The 19146-nt window shown below is 41.7% G+C and overlaps 1 protein-coding gene across 8 annotated transcripts in view; it reads right to left on the bottom strand.

Annotated features, from left to right (window-relative positions):
• The window catches only part of LOC131663753 (glutamate [NMDA] receptor subunit 1), a 1362975-nt gene that overhangs the window by 1202645 nt on the left and 141184 nt on the right, over window positions 1-19146 (bottom strand). For 2 of the 8 annotated variants that reach the window (XM_058934369.1, XM_058934420.1), the window contains exon 1: window positions 7484-7846. The exons of 5 other annotated variants lie outside the window; for them this stretch is intronic. The gene's annotated coding sequence lies outside the window, so the exon portion shown is untranslated. Of the gene's footprint in view, window positions 1-7483; window positions 7847-19146 lie in introns of those variants that run through there. One more of the 8 variants, XM_058934377.1, reaches the window with a different exon arrangement.

Genomic DNA, 19146 nt, shown 5'->3' with positions numbered 1-19146 from the left:
AACGCAGACCTGCTTGTTATAAGCGAATAATACAGGAACAGACCTGAGCCATCGTGGTTTGCTAGCAAATCGAACACGATGGCGGTGTGGGTACGCGGAAACGAAGCGATGCGAGTCTCGGCAAGCGGGTCCGGGGTGGACTATGTTTGGGTGAGAATGGATACTGTCGCTATCGTCTGTGTATATCTGTCATGGAACTATTCCGCGTTGAAGTACGAGGTGTGTTCAAAAAGTAAGGTGACTTTGTATTTTAAAAAAAAAATATTTATTTATTTATCAATATTTATGTTGCCCCTTCAAAGTAATCCCCCTCAGATACAATACACTTATGCCAACGGTTTTTCCAATCCTCAAAGCACTTCTCATAAGAATTTTTCGGTATAGCCTTGAGCTTTTCCAGCGATGCAGTCTTTATCTCTTCAATCGTTGCAAATCTCCGTCCTTTCATAGGTCTCTTTAGTTTTGGGAACAAGAAAAAGTTACATGGGGCCAAATCCGGTGAATATGGTGGCTGAGGCATGATTGTGGTGTTGTTTTTGGCCAAAAAATCTCTCGCAAGCAAAGATGAGTGAGCAGGGGCATTATCGTGATGCAAAAGCCATGAATTGTTTTTCCACAATTCTGGGCGTTTTCTTAGTATTCCTTCTCGCAAACGGCGCATAACTTCAAGATAATACTGTTTATTGACCGTACGTCCATATGGTAAGAACTCCTGATGCACCACGCCATGGTAATCGAAGAAAACAGTGAGCAAAACTTTGACATTTCATCGAACTTGGCGTGCTTTTTTCGGTCTTGGCTCATCTGGGCTCTTCCATTGGGACGATTGGACTTTGGTTTCGATATCATAACCATATACCCATGATTCGTCACCAGTTATGACCCTTTTGAGTAAATCTGGGTCATCGTTGACGTCATTCAACAGTTCTTGAGCGATGCTCATGCGACGGTTCTTTTAGTCAAAATTTAGCAATTTCGGAACAAACTTCGCTGACACACGTCTCATGCCTAAAACGTTAGAAAAAATTTCATGGCACGAGCCAAGCGATATACCAACATCCTCAGCAACTTCTCTGATAGTGATTCGACGATTTTCCAGAACAATTTTCTTCACTGCTTGAACGTTTTCATCAGTTGTTGACGTGCTTGGGCGTCCAGAGCGAGACTCGTCATTGGCATCTTCCCGGCCATCTTGGAAGAGTTTGTACCACTTGTAAACATTTTTTTTACTCAGAACAGTTTCACCGTATGCACTTTATTTTATTTTTTACACAAAATTTGATGCAAATCCTTTGATCCATATTTTTCGATAGCAAGAAATCGCCGAGCACGCAAAACAAAAAATGCTATACACTTGAAACTTGGTACAGATATTCGGGAAGAGTGTACCAACATAACAAAAAAATCGATAATTGAAAGTACGTTGCCCGTGAAATTTGAAAAGTCACCGTACTTTTTGAACACAACTCATATGACAACAGAATCGCAGATATCGAAGACGCAGTGAGGGATATATCCGGAAATACGATCGTGGCGGATGACGGCTACTACTAGAGATGGCCGCGAGGCTGGAACTAGTAGTGGTGAACGAGGGAAAGACGGCGACATTTAGACGACCGGGGTGGGATCAATCTATACCAGACATGACCTTGGCCACAGACAGACTACTGACGCGAATAAGAGGATGGAAAGTGATCGAGGAATATATAGCCAGTGATCACCAATACATCATCTTTGAAGTGACAGACGAAAATACGACTAGACAAAGAGGTAACGTGTTACCCCCTCTACGATGGGATACGAAACACCTGGACAGAAAAGAACTCGACAGACTACTGCAAAACGCAGAGCCTTTTACGGAAACCGTCTCGAAGTGGTTTGGACCGTGACTCGGCTGAGAAGTTACCTGAGGAAGCGGAAAAATACCTCTGTCACCTATGCGAAGCTACGATGCCGGAAAAAAGATACGGACGCGATCGGCGACAGATGTACCGGTGGACGCAAGAAATTGCAGATATCAGACGCGAATGTCACCGGCGACGTACGGTAACAGGCACGAAGACAAAGAAACAGACATGACGAAGAAGCCTCAGAAGCATACAAACTTGCTAGAAAAAGGCTGAGACAAGCTATAACGGACAGCAAACGACAATGCTGGACACGACTGACAAACGAGGTGGACTCGGACCCGTGGGGGATGGGTTACAAAATTATGACCCGAAAACTAGGTGTCCGAGTTCCACCGGAGATAAAAGACGCTAGGACAATGGAAAAGATAGTTGAGGATCTTCTTCCAACGCATCCTGACAGAATCGACGACACGAACACGGACGAAGAAATAGAATGTCCTTGCTTCACAAGGGAAGAGCTCATACGAGCGACAACCTTGCTGAAGATGAACAAGGCTCCTGGATCAGACGGTATACCGGGTGAACTGCTACGGTATGTAGCGATTCGACGGCCCGACATACTCTTGCAGTTTTACAGTGGGTGCTTGACAGCGGGTGTTTTCAGTAAACTCTGGAAGAACGCGAGGTTGGTACTAATTGGCAAAGGCAAGGGAGATCCCGATAAGCCGAATTCATATAGGCTCTTGAGCCTCCTCAACACGACCGGCAAATTATACGAACTGCTACTGAGACCAAGACTGAACGTGGCGATGCAAGCCGCGGGTGAATGACGGACCACGGACTGAGCCTGGCTCTTTTTAAGACAGGCTTACTGATAATGACGAGACAGAGCATAGACACGATAATACCGATGACCATAGGTACGGAACGACTGGAGACCAAAAGTGCGACCGTAGGGAGGGTCGACGCTGTAACAGAGGAACGAACGAAAACGACAGAACAATGACAGACAAGATGGACGACAGATGTTCAAGGACGATGGACCCACAGACTAATACCAGACGTTGGTCTGTGGAAAGACAGAAAACACGGGGAGGTGGATTTTTATCTCACCCAGTTTCTGACCGTACACGGATACTTCCGAAAGTACCTGCACAGAATGGGTAAGGTAACTTCCCTAGATTGTGTGTAATGTAGAGGGTCTTGGGACGACGCGGAGCACACGTTTTTCGTGTGCGACCGTTGGGCCGAGCAAAGATTAAGACTGGAGACAGAATTAGGGCCGATTACGCCAGAAAACGTAACGAACGTAATGTTGACAACAGCAGACGCATGGCGTAAGATCACGCTGTACGTTTCGAATGTGTTACGAAACAAAAAGACGGATGGATGCTTGAAAAATTGAATGAATGAGAACATTTCAGAGCCTACTTGGGAATGAATGAGTATTAAAGGGATGAATGTGTGCTTGGACACGCAATGACAGCCGTCCAGTCTGAAGTAATATGATAAACAGTTCCGGGCTGGTTGTGGTGCGAACAAGGAGAGATATGTTTGGTGAGTATTGGTGGCCTAAGCTACTGAGTCCCACACTTGGCGGGCTTCCGTCAGTTGTCCGTAAATGGATTCAGACTCTCCTCAAAAATAATAATAATAATAATAATAATAATGCCACTTGGAGTGACCCTCGTCGCCTACGCTGATGACGTGGCGGCGGTGATCACGGAGAGATCTCCCGAGCTGGCGCAGCTGACGTTGAACCAGACCATGAGACGAGTTGGACGATGGATGACAGAACACGGACTGCAACTCGCAACAGAAAAGACAGAACTTATGCTTCTCACGAGAAGACGCATACAGACGATACTACCCATGAGAGTGGGTACATACGAAACGGAGACCAAGGGGGAAGTCAAGTACCTTGGGGTAACCCTCGATACGAAGATGACCTTCTGGCCTCACATACAGAAGACAGCCCGAAAAGCGGCAGAGAGGATAACATCCTTGAGCCGCCTGATGGCAAACACGACGGGACCGTGACCAGGAAAGCGGCGACTGCTAATGGCGACAGCTCACTCGATCCTCTTATACGGCGCGGAAATATGGGCAGATTCCTTGAAGACAAAGAAGTACTGTAAGACAATGACGATGGTACAGAGACAGGGCGCTCTGCGAATCGCTTGCTCCTACCGAACAGTCTCTGCGCAGGCTGTCCTGGTGGTGGCGAGCGTAATACCCGTGGATCTTCTTGCCTCTGAACGCAAAAGGATCTATGGGAGCAGCGCAGACATAAGACAAAAGAACGCGGCAATCGTTGAACGCGAAAGGACGATCGACATGTGGCAAGACCGATGGACAGAAGAACGAGGTAGCAAATGGACGAGACGACTGATACGGGACGTGAGACCGTGGCTTGGAAGGAATTTTGGTGATGTGAATTTTCACGTCACCCAGCTCACGGGCCACGGGTACTTTCGACGGTACCTCCACAATATGAACAGAGTACGAACACCCGACTGCAAGTATTGTGGACACGAACGAGACGACGCGGAACACACGTTTTTCGGGTGCGACCGCTGGACAAGACTCAGACGAGAACTAGAGACAACAGTTGGCAACATCACCCCCGATAACATTGTAGAGGTGATGCTGCATAAACCCGAATGGTGGCGTTTAGTCGCTACCTATACGGAAACCATACTAAGATGTAAGAACGCGGACGACTGTCTGAAGGACGACTGAGCAGACGGATTGATGCGACGTAACGACGCACGGTGAAACGATACGAAGTAACGAACACAGACAGAACCCCCAGTCAGAAGTAATATCAACATAGTCCCTGGCTGGGGGAAGGACAACAAGGAGATGGCGGTTTAGTGGGTAGGCCTGTCTTTTTTTTTTGGGGAGTCCCACATACCTCCTTAGATCAAGACAAAGGGGAATCCGCAAAAAGGATTCCGCAACTCCTTGTAAAAAAAAAAAAAAAAAAAAAATAATAATAATGATAATAATAACCCAATACCCAAGATAAATAAAAGTTCAATTATCAGGGTCGTTTTTGTTTTAATCATTACGTGTGTTTGTGCCACATTTAGTAACGTGGACCAATCTAACTAATGTATGCAAAGAGGGAGTGTCCAGTCTATCTAGGCAAGGTGAGAATGCTGAGCCAATGAAGGTGAGGTATCGATTACCCAGCCAATTACGGCATGGTGGGAATGCCCAATCAATGAAAGCGAGGTATTGATTAACCAGCCAATTAAGGCAAGGTGGGAATGCCCAAACAATGTAGACAAGACGATGACTATAGATAGAGTTATGGTCAAGGTTGTAACACAAACATTTATCTTATAAAATGTTCATAAATACCACCGTTTAAATTTCTGCAGTGTTGAATTCTACGTTCGAAGTTTTCAACCGTGGACAACAAAACGTGACGCGGAATAGCTCTACAAGCTTCTTGCCTTTCTTGGATAATATCTTGCCGTGTTGTTGGATGCTGTGCATAAACAACACTTTTCAAATAGCCACATAAAAAGAAATCTGGACTTGTTAGATCTGGTGATCTTGGACACCGCACAGTAATGTCACTACCAATGCCTATCCATCGTCTTCGGTATCGTTGGTTCAAGAAGTGACGAACTGTTAGCGAGCGATGATACGGTACACCGTCCTGTTGAAGCCGTAATCGTCGTCTTGTTTCCAAGTCCACATCTTCCAATAATTATGGTAATTCATTCTACAGGAAATTAAGGTATACTGCGCCGTTCACATTACCATCGAAAAAATAAGGTCCTATCAGATAACCATTTATTATACCGCACCAAGCTACGAGGCTCCATCTATGCTGATTATCAACATGACGTACCCAATGAGGGTTCTCGATAGAACAGTAATGACTATTATGGCAATTAAGTTGCCCATTACTATGAAATATAGCTTTATCCGAAAACATTACGTATCTGAAAAATTCAGGATCATCACGAATCCTTGCTTGTGCCCAATTACAGAATTCGAGTCTGCGGCGGAGATCATCTGGCATCAAAGCTTGAGTCAGGGTTATGTGATACTAATGAAATCTATGAAGCAGCAAAATTCTACCGCCTGTTGTTCTTGGGATTCCAGTACGTCTCTGAATTTCACGCAAAGAGATATGATGATTTAAATCAACCATTGCCAAAACAACGAGAATTCGTGGATCATCGTTGTTCTATCTCATAATGCGACGACGATATCGTGCTGCAGCCAGATATTACCGTCCAGTTATTGGGTTGGGGGAGCAAGATATTATCAGCAAGTTATTAGGTTATTACAGTTAATCTTACCCTCGCCCGATCATCCCTGTGCATAGCATGAAGAAAAAATAAATTTGACCCCTCATGAACTTACGCGGGGAGGGGGGAGGAGTTAACTGCATCCGGCACATAATACCTTATCTGAACGTAAAATTTCTCGCTCTTTCTGAATCCGGAATCAAAATTATAGGTTCCTATTCAAAAAATGACTTTGACTTTCAAATGACCTTGAAAATAAATTTCAAGGTCAAATCCGATTTCTGAGAAAAGTGTCCCTCATTTTCCCAAACAATTTTTGTCTGAATAATTTTCTTGTAGAACGCCAACCGTAGAAAATTTCGGGATGGTTCCTTTAAAATGGGACACCCTGTATAGAATAAAAAGTGATATAAAAAATGTCAGTATATTCGAATGTATCTATACGATATATTTCCTGACGTGTTGTTGAAAATCATTTATTTATTTTATTAGCAATTATATATTTTTCAAAATATATTTATTGATTGAATCAAAAGGTAATGTTAAAATACGAAAAAATCACTCAAATATCTAATATTTTACAGTAAAATATAGATAACCGTAAAATCAATTTTATATAATCAAGTAGATTTATCGCATGTAATGGTGAATACTACACTAATGTATTAAATGTTCTGAAATCAATTTTTTACAGGAAAGTTAATTACTTTGAACAATAATTAAACAATTTAGTAATAATTAAAAAATTAAATATATTTTGGTTGAGTAGAGGATACTTCGTAAACAATAAAACGAATTCTAGTCGTTCCAAACGAACCATAACTACTTAGTCTAAAATAAATGTCATGAAACTATTCGATGTACCCATAGGTAAAAAATCAATAATGAAATTTCATCATTGCTAGTGGCAACCTCGAAAAAATACCTTATTTTACTGTTACCTGATTAGTTTTTTTAACTATGTATATGGAATCGAACGAAGTTATAATTTACGTTATACAAATTTTATATTGACCAATAACAAACAACCAAAATACTTTAATTAATTTAATTTATCTTATTTGCAATTCCTATATAAATTGTTAATATAAACGTCAAACATCTCCAATAGAAATAAAATAAAATAAATATTTTTAAAAATTAAATTTCATTAATTATTTTTTAATGAAAGATTAGCTTTTCTTCAGTATATTTTATGATTTTATGATTGTTTTCGATTATATATTTATATAGTCGTTTAAGAAAATATAATGTAAGTAATTCGTAAATGATTTATACAAGAACTATAAAATTATAATGAATTGAAAATTTTTTGCGTTCTTATTTGAACTGATAATAACTTAGATAATAAAATGTTACCTTAGCATATGAGTGGCTCACTTTATTTGCAATTTGTAACTGGTAATAATTTTTAATGAAATCTTGTTTAGCAGAAAGAAATATTTTCAAAGATTGGTTCTTCCTGTGAAGTAAAGTAAATTCTTATGTCTTCAATAATATGTTTATATTTAATATATTCATGTTGAAATTATTATTTTATTCATAGATTATTATTGAAAAATTGTAGGTTACCACAATTCTAGGAAATGTCTTTTAATTGAATTTATTTGTGGTATATACTACTTATTCGCAAATAAAAATAATAATTATTTAAACCTATCTAAAATTTCTACTAGGTGTAGAAATAGTTTCAATCGAGTTATACAATTCTGTACTGCACATTGATCTGTGTGGATGCTGCGCATTCGCGGTGGTAGTGAATCTAGAATATGGATGACAAATCTTTAAAAATACATTTATACGACGTACCTCAACTTTGATGGTACAAAATATCTATATCTATAAGACATAGATCATCATACATAATATAAATAACTAGGAGAAATGAACCTTCCAATTATCGTTCTTCTCTTAGAGCAGCTTCTAAGTCATATATAGGTCTGAATCTCAACTTTTTTTTTGCTGATGCATGTTAACACTTCATTAGCTAGCAACTGAATAATTTTTCTAATGACACTTTTCTAACGAGATTTTTTTAGATCGCTTTCATTTTTAATATATTAATAGAAATCAGTTCGAAACTCCTTTAAATGATGTGAAAGCCTACAGACAGAATTAGTAAAAGAGACTAAACAAAAAGCGACATATAGACGCATTGATATCTCACATTTCACACATATTATTACACTAGCTGACATTTTCAATGTTCTGACTTGTTTCCTAAAATTGACAGTATCGCGATAGGCTTGATTACAATATCTTGATGGTCAGAAGTAATTCTTATACAGAAGCATTTTTTTCTAAAATCTAATTTTTTAATGACCGCTCCCTGATATGAGAATTTCTTAAACAGTTATAAAAGTATCTTAATAGTTAAAAATTGTTCTAACATATCTTACTTACAGTTTTATATCCTATTAAACATTGAATTTTATTATCAATTCATTGAGCAAGTTAATAGAATTTAAAGAATATAAACAGATTATTATCTTATTAATAATATTCAAAAATATTTTAATTAATAATTTTTAACTGATCTGTCTAGGCAATGTAAGATAAATTATTTATATTTTATTATTTAATATAAATAAAAATGTTATTCAAAATAATATTAATACAAATTTATCTTTATTATTTAATCTATACGTCATGAAATCATTGATGTTGTCCTTATTTTTTTAGAAAAAATTTTTTTGTAGAATTAAATATTAGATTTCAAGATATATAAAGTTAGTTTAGAATTATATGACGTCATTCTCAACAAAAATGACATTAATTCACGAAAAATCTTTTGACAATAATAAAATGACGTTATTTTTTATTTACAGAAGAAGTTATTCTTTAGAAAATACGTTATTTGGGGAAAAGATTCATTTAGCGTGTAAATAGCAGATCATTATTTTTTAACCGAATGAAACTATTTTTTAAAGGATTTCTCCAAAGCGGATAATGAATAGCGTTATTTTAGAATGGAATGACGTTCTTTTTTAATAAATATTTTGGCTATAAATCATTCACGTTGACTATGATGAATAGTGTCTCTACTTTTCTATCTTTTCAACGTTATTAGAATACAAAATTGTGTTTTATTATTTGCATATTAAATAAATTCTTTTCTAAAATAACGTTCATTTTTGTGATTAAAAGTTCTTCAAAGATTAACGTTCTTTCCGTTGAGAATAATGTTATTTTATTCTAAAATAGCACTACTATTTGATCTGCGCTAACAAATACCTTCGAAAATAACGTTATTTATTAAAAATAACGTTACTGCAGTTCAAAAATCTCATTATTTTCTATGAACCAGATGATTTAAAAGAAATACAATGTTATTTTTTGTTCTAAGTTGTAATACGTCAAATAACATCGTAATAACATCATTGATATCGTTAGAAATAACATTATTTATAATGTCACTTTTTTTAATACGGTATTGTAGAGAGCACAATTTTAGTGAGAAATTAGGCAGTTGATAAAATAGTTTACATTCGTAACTCGTTTGATTTGTAGTAAGCAGATGAGATTTTCCACATATTAGTATTTAATTGTTAATTCACAAAACGAGAGAATATTATAATGTATTTAGTTAAATATAACATGGTTGTTATTTTGTAATAAAGGATCATTATTTTTAATATTAAGCTTTTCTTACATATTATAATATAAAGATTAGAACTCTGTGAAATAATTACAATGTTATTCTTTGAGATTGAATAAAAATTTAACTTGACATGCATGACTTAATAACGCAATTTTCTTTAGATTTTTTTGAAAAACTAGTATATTATTCTAGAGGTTATAACGAATCATATGCAATAATAAAAAACATAGGTACAGGTACTATTTTCGATGCAAGACGTTCTCAAAGTTTGTAACCAGGTGCGTCTCCCGATCGGTCTGCAAGTAAAAACATGGTGACTTGGCAACACCGCATCAGATATATAGATATACATGCCGGCGCGGCGTATTACGGTTGTTCCGCGAGTCCACACGACTCTATTTGCAACGATAACATTTCAAAAAAGTTAAAAGTAATTTCCATTCTTATAACATTCGTAAAGATTATCTACTGTAATTCATTCGTGTATATTGAAAATAACTTAGATTAATTAGGGAATAATTATATACATATGGGGAGAACACGGCGTTGTTGCCAAGTCGAGCAAATCGTCGCAGAAGACGCTCCTGGTACTTCTGCGCACGAAGCGGCGCTTATTTCATTTATACGGAGCCCGGGGGAATAAGCTGGTCACCTATGATGCTATACGATGAGCACCATTATAGGCAAGAGAACGTCCTTAAGATCAGTGATCTGAAGTGCATGATCTATCAGATCAGCACTCTTAGATCACATGCGAGAGCCCCCGCCGCTGCTCTCTCCTCGTCAGATCACTGATCTGAAGTGTATGAGCTAACAGATCAGCACTCTTACAAGGGAACCACCCCAACCCGACCTCACCAATTTGAATGATTTTGGGATATGTTGTAGTACTTGAACAAAAATTAGATACGTGTTTTTTTTTATCGGCCCATAAGGGCTTTTAAGGGGTGAAATCCACCCTGAAAATCAACCCCTAAAATCAGTTTTTTCAATATTTCTCAGCATCAAATGAATATTTTTCAGTAAACTCAACGTTAAGAAATTTCTTATAAAAAGGCGCTTTTAAGGACATAACATTCATATCGAAGGGTTGCAACCCCCTTTTTAACAGGGGTAAATACACTATTTTTTGTACTGTTTTACGACATGTAATATAGTAAATCAGCTCGAGTGATTTAAAAATCGCACTGATAATGAGAAAATAACAAAATTAAATTGACGTGTTTTCCGATTTAAAAAAAAAATATGTTTAAACCATCCTTACTGAATCACAAGCAAGCTAAACCTCCTAACCCTGGGAAACACGAGTTAAGTTGTTTGTTATTTCCTGAAATAATTTAATCCTATGCATGAGCGAGCTACCTCAACTAACCAACCTGCCTCTAACCTACCAAACCCCCATAAACCACTCTTACCGAACCACATGATGGCTAACCCACCTATCCCTGGGAAAAGCAACTTTAGTCGTTTGTTATTTCTTGAAATAATTGAATTTTACACCATAAGCGAGTTATCCCAGCTGTATAACATACCTCTTATCCACCTACCCCTAACCTATCTAACCCCCACCCTTATAAACTACCCTTACCGAACCACATGCGGGCTAACCTTATATAAATAGCGAAAAATAAATGTATTTCTTGAATAACATTCATGTTGCATAACAATATGTCCCAAGTATTACAAATTTTATGTAATAATTATTATTTTCTTTGCATTATAAATACAAAAAAGATAAAAATAATTAATAACGGCTTATAAATATAAGATCTGAGACTAAAATAAATTATAAATAATTATTAACTATTTTGTTTTTTCGGAATCACAGTTATAGTATCAGTTTTTTTTTTAAATATTATTTGCATTGTATTACATATAGCTGTGTATAAAAGAGTAATAATAATAGTTATTATTTTTTAAACGTAAAGTTAATTCGTAATAAAGAAAAATAACAAGTAATAACAGTTAAAAATTATTAATTTCAAAAGTGGAAGTTTAATATAGTTATTATTTCTTTTTTAATCATTTACAATTTGTCAATGAGAAAAGAAATTAAAACAAATAATTGATTATATTAATAGTTATAAATAGTTATTATAGTCTCAATTCCTATACTTATAAACTGTTTACTTTTTTCAATTTTCACTTGTGGTTTAGTTTACTTTTTGTTGGTACTTTACTTTGCTGTACACTTTATCTTATTTACAATTTTGTTTTATCAATGGCTCGAAGAAGATAAGTTATATCAAATCTATGCCCCTGACGATAATAAGACATCCGATACATATTTTATTATTCATAGTAGTTGAAGAAAAGTCAAGTATTTAAAAAGTTAAAGTTTTTTTATAGTGCTGTATTTATAAATAAACTTATTTCTATATTTACATACAAATTTCCCGAACACGAAAATATAGTACATAACAAGAAGAAAAGTTTTTGTCTACTACGTAAGTATTTATGTCACTTATCATACATAATTTTATTCAAATATTTTGATTTGTAAACATGTGAAATATAACTGTTAAAAACGTATGATCGAATTCTATCTATAGACTAGGTTTTCTCTTGTCTTTTGTAAAATTATTCAATTGCAAAAAAAAGTTTTTATATCTTGATTTTATTTTGGATGACAACATGAAGATGAATCCTTTGAACGTAGTCAATTTATTATTAGCATATTTTCAAAGTTTACAAATACCAGATAGCGAGATTAATTTCAAAGAAATTAAATTTAAAAGCCGCTATTGCAGCTGGTACGATAGTGCATGATCGAGATATACGGAAATGGGCATTGCAAGCTCAAAAAATTGTTGGCCATGAAGATATAAGATTTAAGGCTTCTCAAAATTGGTTACTAAAATTTAAAAAAGCTCATAGAATAGTATCTAGAAAAATAAATAAATTTATCACCAAAAAAACATTAGAAAGTAAATAAGAACTACAAACTAATGCTGATGCTTTTGTAGCTGATGTTAAATCATGTATACCAGAAATCGGCATTGCAAACTTTTATAATTCAGATCAGAGTGGTTTTCAATTAGAAATGCACTCGGAAAGACAATTAGCAGTTGAAGGAGAAAAGCAGGTGCAATGTCAGGTACAGTCGGTTTCATCGACAACGCACAGTTATACAATTCAGCCAACTATATCAGCAACCGGGAAACTTTTATCACCACTTTTTATGGTATTAAAAGAAAAAAGTGGTCAATTCGGTCCCATAGTGGAATCTTCATTATTTAGACCAGAAAATGTGCATGTGGAAGCATCTAAATCTGGAAAATTAACGACAAGTTAGTATATTTTTGTTTATTATAATGCAATTACATAATAAAATTTTGACATTTTTTTATTTTAGATAATTTTAAAATTTGGTTGAAAGAAGTTTTTTACCCAAATGTTCGACCTCAATCTGTACTTTTACTCGACTCTTGGAGTTGACATTGCGATAAAGCTGTAAGAGAAACGATGCCGACAAACAAAATTGTTAATATAAAAAAAATTCCCACAGGAACGACAGGGAACATCCAACCACTCGATGTTTATGCATTTCGTATCTGGAAAAACTTCGTTCGACATTTATCAGATCAAGTAATTTTGATGGATTATGAAATGAATCTACATTTGAGAAATAACATCATAAAAATGCAGTCTCTTGTCCATAACCAGCTTTCTTCACCAAGATATACAAATATTTTTAAATACGCTTGGTATAAAAGCGGCTACATTGCTGAAAAACAAGCTAAAACAGATAACCCTGTTGATTTTAGTTTTGGAGATTCTTGCTATATACATTGCGAAGTAGAAGCATGTAAAAATGTTGCTATAATACGGTGTGGTTGGCGTAAAAGATCATTATGTTTCAAACACTTTTTCGATGATTATCATTTCTGTAAGGAATTCGTTGAATGATAGATTTTAATTTACCAATAAATAAAAAATAAAAAAAGATGAAAATTATTATGAAAAATCAAAATATATGTAGTATCGCGTACGATGGCCCTTACGTAAATATATTTATGTATCTTGCAACGATTACCGAAAATCGTTTGACTCGCGCGTGTAATTAGCGGTTAAGCGAGGTGAGCCGCGTTCGGTTCGCGAGAGAGAGAGAGCGCGTAAGGGGCAACGACCGGAAGGGGAGGCTCCGAGCGCCAGTACGACTGTGTCACTCAGTCATCCCGTGTGCCTAACCTCCATATTCTCCGTGCCGTTCGTTTTCGTTTGGACATTGACATTGTTCTTGGTGAGCGTGCGTGGGTGAGGTGCAGCGGTAGCAGCAGCAGCAGCAGCAGCAGTGATAGTAGCAGCTGCAACTGCAACAGCAACTGCAGCAACAGCAATAACAGCAGCAGGAGTAGCGGCAACAACAACACCGGCAACAGCTTCAGAGGCAGAGCAGAGTAGCGGCGTTTCAGCCCTCGTCTTTTGGATACGGTTGGCCACCGTATCCCCCTGCGGTATTGCGGTAGGTGCACCTTCCCCTTTTGTCAATTGTGATCACGATTTTGCGTGCGAATCCGCGCAGCGAGCGCGAGGAGCGTATTGTTTTGCGTGCGAGCAGGTAGTTCGCGGCATCGCGGTTTTTTTCTCTCTCTCTCAAAAAGCGTGTTGTCATTCACGCGTGCGTGCGTGAGACTCTCGGCATACCCTCCGTGTAATTGATTTGAGTAAATAAATCACCCTTTGTCCCGTATAAACGAATTTATTAGTCGTTATTTCGTCATTCCCTTGTCCGAAGGTCGCGCCTCGCATTGTTTACATTGGTATTCGAATTCGCCGGTAACGCAGCACGAAGTATGCGAAACGTTAGGCGGGAATCCTCAATTTAGGTTCCGATAGCGGCCGCACGAGCGCTACGAGCAAGCAGCGACAGCGCCGCCAAGTGGCGAGTTGGGGGAACCCAACTCGGAACTTTGAAGAGACTCTGCGCAGGCGCACTCCTAGGCAAGGTAGGTTAATGCGCATCGAGCGCATAGATAACAAGGCTTCATATAGTTAGAGTACGGGCACTTTTAGGAGATTACCGACTAAATGACAGCCTGTTACATGGCGCCCAACTAATTTAGGACTCACACACGGGGAAAATTATACAAAAAAAAAAAAGAGAGCAACGCGCGCGAGAGAGAGACGTTTGCGCGCGTGCGTAATAAGGTGCGAGCGGGTAAAATAACGCGTGGCTCGTCCGGTACGTGCTCTGCGGTAGGGGAAAGACGCCTCTCCGACCCAATAATAACTGCTTTTGTGAGCCGAGAGCACACTAACCCCAGGGGTCGAAGAGACGTCCGTAGTCGCTCTAACGTGAAAATAAAAGGTGACTAACTGTATTTGGGTTAACTTTTTACTTTTTAAGTGTTTTATTACACATTAGAGTAAGTAAGTGGGGGTTAGTCACCGAGCGACAGTACCAGCAGAGCGCGCAATTAGGGTGTGTGTAGGGTTAGACTAACTAACCCGGTGGAGCTAACAAACAGTTAGCCTCCACCTATAGGCAGGTAGCTGCGAAGCGGAAGTTCGTACTTCCTTAGACTACGCGATACCTGCACACACCCACAAGCCACGCGTATTGTTGCCTTGTAAATAAAGGCGTAAGTGGGTAGTTGGCGATAAAAATCGCAACACCCCGCTCGCGCCTTGGGCGATAGGAGGCGGTAGCGGTCGAGTACGAAAACTAACCTCAACCGTCACCTACGCCCTAACATAAGCGTTATGGAGGATACCGCCGACGCGATAACCCGGTGGGCTTCGGAACTGCCTTCGACACAGCTGGACAGATACCTGACGCAACTGGAGTTGCGCACAGATGGTCCCAGGCTGATGCAGGCAGTCCGATTAGCGTATTGGTTGCTAGGCGAGTACATCGACCTAGACTTCCAAGGAGCGGCGTTGGATAGGGAGGCCACACAACGCAGGCGACGGAGCCGAGAGAGGTGGCTGGAAACCAAGCGACGGGAGTTGGAAGCAGCCGACGCCGAGGATCTGGTCGCCCACCCACTCATGCTGCTATATAGGGATGAGGCGGTGGAGGCGAACCTAACGCGGACTCTCGCCGTCTACGAGAACTTGGAAGAGGAGAGCCAGAGCGAGATGGGGGAGCGAGAGCCCGCAGAGGAAGGGGGGACCGGCGAGGTCAAGGGGCCCACGGAGGGGGTCGGTAGTGAGCACAAGGGCTCCACCGGATCGCCGGATAGGCGAAGAGCCCGTCGCTTCGAGAACGCGGAGCTACAACCTCCAGAGGAAGAGGAAGAGCGGTGCGTGACCGAGCGACTAAAGGAGGAAATCGAGTGCAACCGGGTCGGGATAAACCGCATATTGGAGATGCTGGAAAAGCACGACCAGGTATGCGCTCGGTGGAGCGACCAGTTGACCGCTCTGCAGGTGGAGTTCCAGCAGTTTAGAAGCAGGGACCCCACCAATCGACGAACGGTCATACCAGAGCGGCCCCGGAGGACGGTGGACTTCCAGTCCACATATACGTGCCACTACGACCCAAGGGTACCAGGTAGTACCCCGGAACCCCAGCGACCGACCCCTGGCGAACTTCGAGCGGCTCCCCAAAGGCAGGTGCCTTCAAGGACGGAGCAGCCACCGAGAAGAGGTCCAAGAGACTCCGACGCTGATGAAGAGCAGATGATTCCAGAAGGATCCGCCTGGTACGACGCCAATGCGGCGTCGGGGTACTACGCGACTCGGGACGCGGGTAGGATTGTGAGAGGGTGGAAGCTGCGATACTCTGGTACGGCTTCAGAGTGCGTAGACACCTTCTTGTCTAGGCTAGAAGATCTACGCGCGGGGTCTGGGCTAACGGACGGCGAAATCTTGTGCTCGGTATCAGAGCTCCTCGAAGGCGTTGCGAGGACATGGTACGAGCTTAACAAGCTGAAGTGGAGGAATTACGCCGACTTCGTAGCAGGCGCTCGACGTTGGTTTGGGTCGAGTGAGCTTCAGCAACAGAGGTTGCTACAAGAGGCCCAAGCTCGGTACCAGGAGAAAGGAGAGCTGGTACGAGAATACGCCTGCCACCTCCTCTTCATGTTAGCCCAGTTGCGTCCGCCGTTACCAGAGCAGAGGCAGTTAGATTTGCTGTATGCAAATCTCCTACCCGCCATCCGGATGCAACTACGGAGGAATGCGTTCTCCAACGTGGACGAATTCCACGCCCGGGCGACCGAAATCGAAACCGCTTTGCGGGACGACGAGCGCCCGAGGACCAGGTTGGAGCCAACGTCCACGTTGTACCCCGAGCACATGGGGGTGTCAGCTAAGGTACCACCGCCCCGGGCAGGACCCCGAACGGTGGCCATGTCCAGCAAGTCTCGGGGTAGGGAGCAGCGGCAACCCGAGTCGCCGGTTAGAACCCCGGCCAAGAGACCCGAGGACCGGCCCACCATCGCTGCAACGCAGGCAACAGACCCCATTGAGGATCTGTCGTCGCAAATTGCGACCCTGCGGCGCGATATGGACCGGTACTTTAAGGAGAGGAAGGCTAACTCTCCCAGGCGGCCGAGAGGTCGGCCACAAGAGAAGGGGAGGAATAAAACCCCCCCAGGGTCTCCTGGCCAGCGACGAGAGGGTCAGCGGAGGAAGATAGATTACTCCCAACCCATCAAGTGCTCGTCTTGTGGCAAACTGGGCTTTACCAGAAGGTACTGCCCGGATTGCAACAAGGGAAACGGGCAGGGAAGCGGAGGACGGAGGTCCCCTCCGCGTCCCCAGTAAAGGTGACCTCTCGTCGCAGGTCGTTTGAACGTGGCAGGGGCCCGTCAACGACCTCAGGGTTCAAGGAGGTCTCGACAGGGGTATCGGACCCAACGAGACCCAGCAGTGCAGCGGCGTTAGAAGCGACAGCGACCGAACCGATGCCTGATCTGGGTAACCGGGCATTTTGTATCCTCGAAGGGTACGGAGGCCGGATTCAGGTGGTGGAGCAGGGGTTTGAGTGGGCCGGAGAGGAGACCACCAGACCCAAAAGCTCCAGGAGACCACCCGACGCTCCGGAGGATACGCCGGCGACCCAGACACCTGCGGGCGAGAGCACGTCGACGCGAGTAGCGGCTGCCCAAGGCAAGAAGAGCCGTGAAAGCCTCCCGTCCACAGAGGGGAGAGAGACGGCGAAAGCTCCCCGCAGGTACAGACCCGAGGATGAGACCAGGTGGTGGCTTCAGGTGGGAATAGGTGCCTATAAATTAAGGGCACTCTACGACACCGGGGCCTCATCAACGGTAATGGGTCAACTCGGGCTTAGGTTGGCATCCGATATGGGGCTGGGCCTGGACGTCACGCGAGCGGGAGAGGCGAAGCTCGCTGACGGTCGCCCATGTCCCATCTTGGGTCATGTGATTTTCCCCTTCACAGTAGGGGGAATCACAAAAGATGTAAGGGTCGCTATAACGCCATTGCTGTCTGACGACTGCTACGTCGGCGCGAATTTCGTGAGGGAATTCAGCGCCAACCTGAACCCTGACACGGACCAGCTGTACTTGGCGAAAGCCAAAGTGGCGGTACCGTTAGAAGTGGCAAGCGTCACTGGTACGTCGTGCCTCGCACCCGTAGGCCTGGTAGAAGCCACGGAAGCACAGCGTCAAGAAGTGGCTAGCCTCGTCGATGGATTAATTCCAGACGGAGGCGAGTGTTTAGGCTGTGCTGTGGGGGTCGAGCATGAGATAGACATCGGAGACGCTCGACCCTGTAAACAGAAATACTACCCGGTCTCCGACAGGGTGCGAGACGAAATGCACGCGCTGGTCAAGGCCATGCTGGACAACGACGTCATTGAACCAGCAACCAGCGGGTGGTCAAGTCCAGTGGTGATGGTTAAGAAGGCAGACGGCAAATATCGGTTCTGCGTAAATTACCAGAAGGTAAACGCAGTAACCAAGCCAGACGCCTACCCATTACCCTTCATGAGTGACATCCTACGAAGGATCAGAGATGCTAAGTTCATCTCGACACTGGACTTGAGTAGCGCGTACCACCAGATACCTCTTAAAAAGGAGTCGCGCCCAATTACGGCGTTTACAGTCCCCGGCCTGGGGCATTTTCAGTTCAAGAGAATGCCCTTCGGATTGTCCTACGCCGGCGCGACTTTCCAGAGGTTGATGGACAGAGTGATCGGCCCGGATTTAGATCCTTTCGCTTTTGCGTACCTCGACGACGTGATTATTATCTCGCCGTCTTTTGAGGAGCATAAGCGACACCTGGGATTGGTTTTACAACGAATCCTGGGTGCGGGCCTCACTGTGAATAAGACCAAAAGCCACTTCTGTAAGTCGGAAGTCAAGTACCTGGGGGTCCTGGTGAACCGTGAAGGGGTAAGGCCAGATCCAGAGAAGATCAAGCCCATCATGGAGTACCCAGTACCACGGACGATCAGACAGGTGAAGCGATTCATGGGGATGATGTCGTGGTATCGTCGCTTCATACC

Source organism: Phymastichus coffea, unplaced genomic scaffold (assembly GCF_024137745.1).
Source record: "Phymastichus coffea isolate CEN01 unplaced genomic scaffold, Cenicafe_Pcof_1.1 PCOF00002, whole genome shotgun sequence".
Lineage (NCBI taxonomy): Eukaryota > Metazoa > Arthropoda > Insecta > Hymenoptera > Eulophidae > Phymastichus > Phymastichus coffea.
This window is presented reverse-complemented; position numbering and strand designations above follow the sequence as displayed.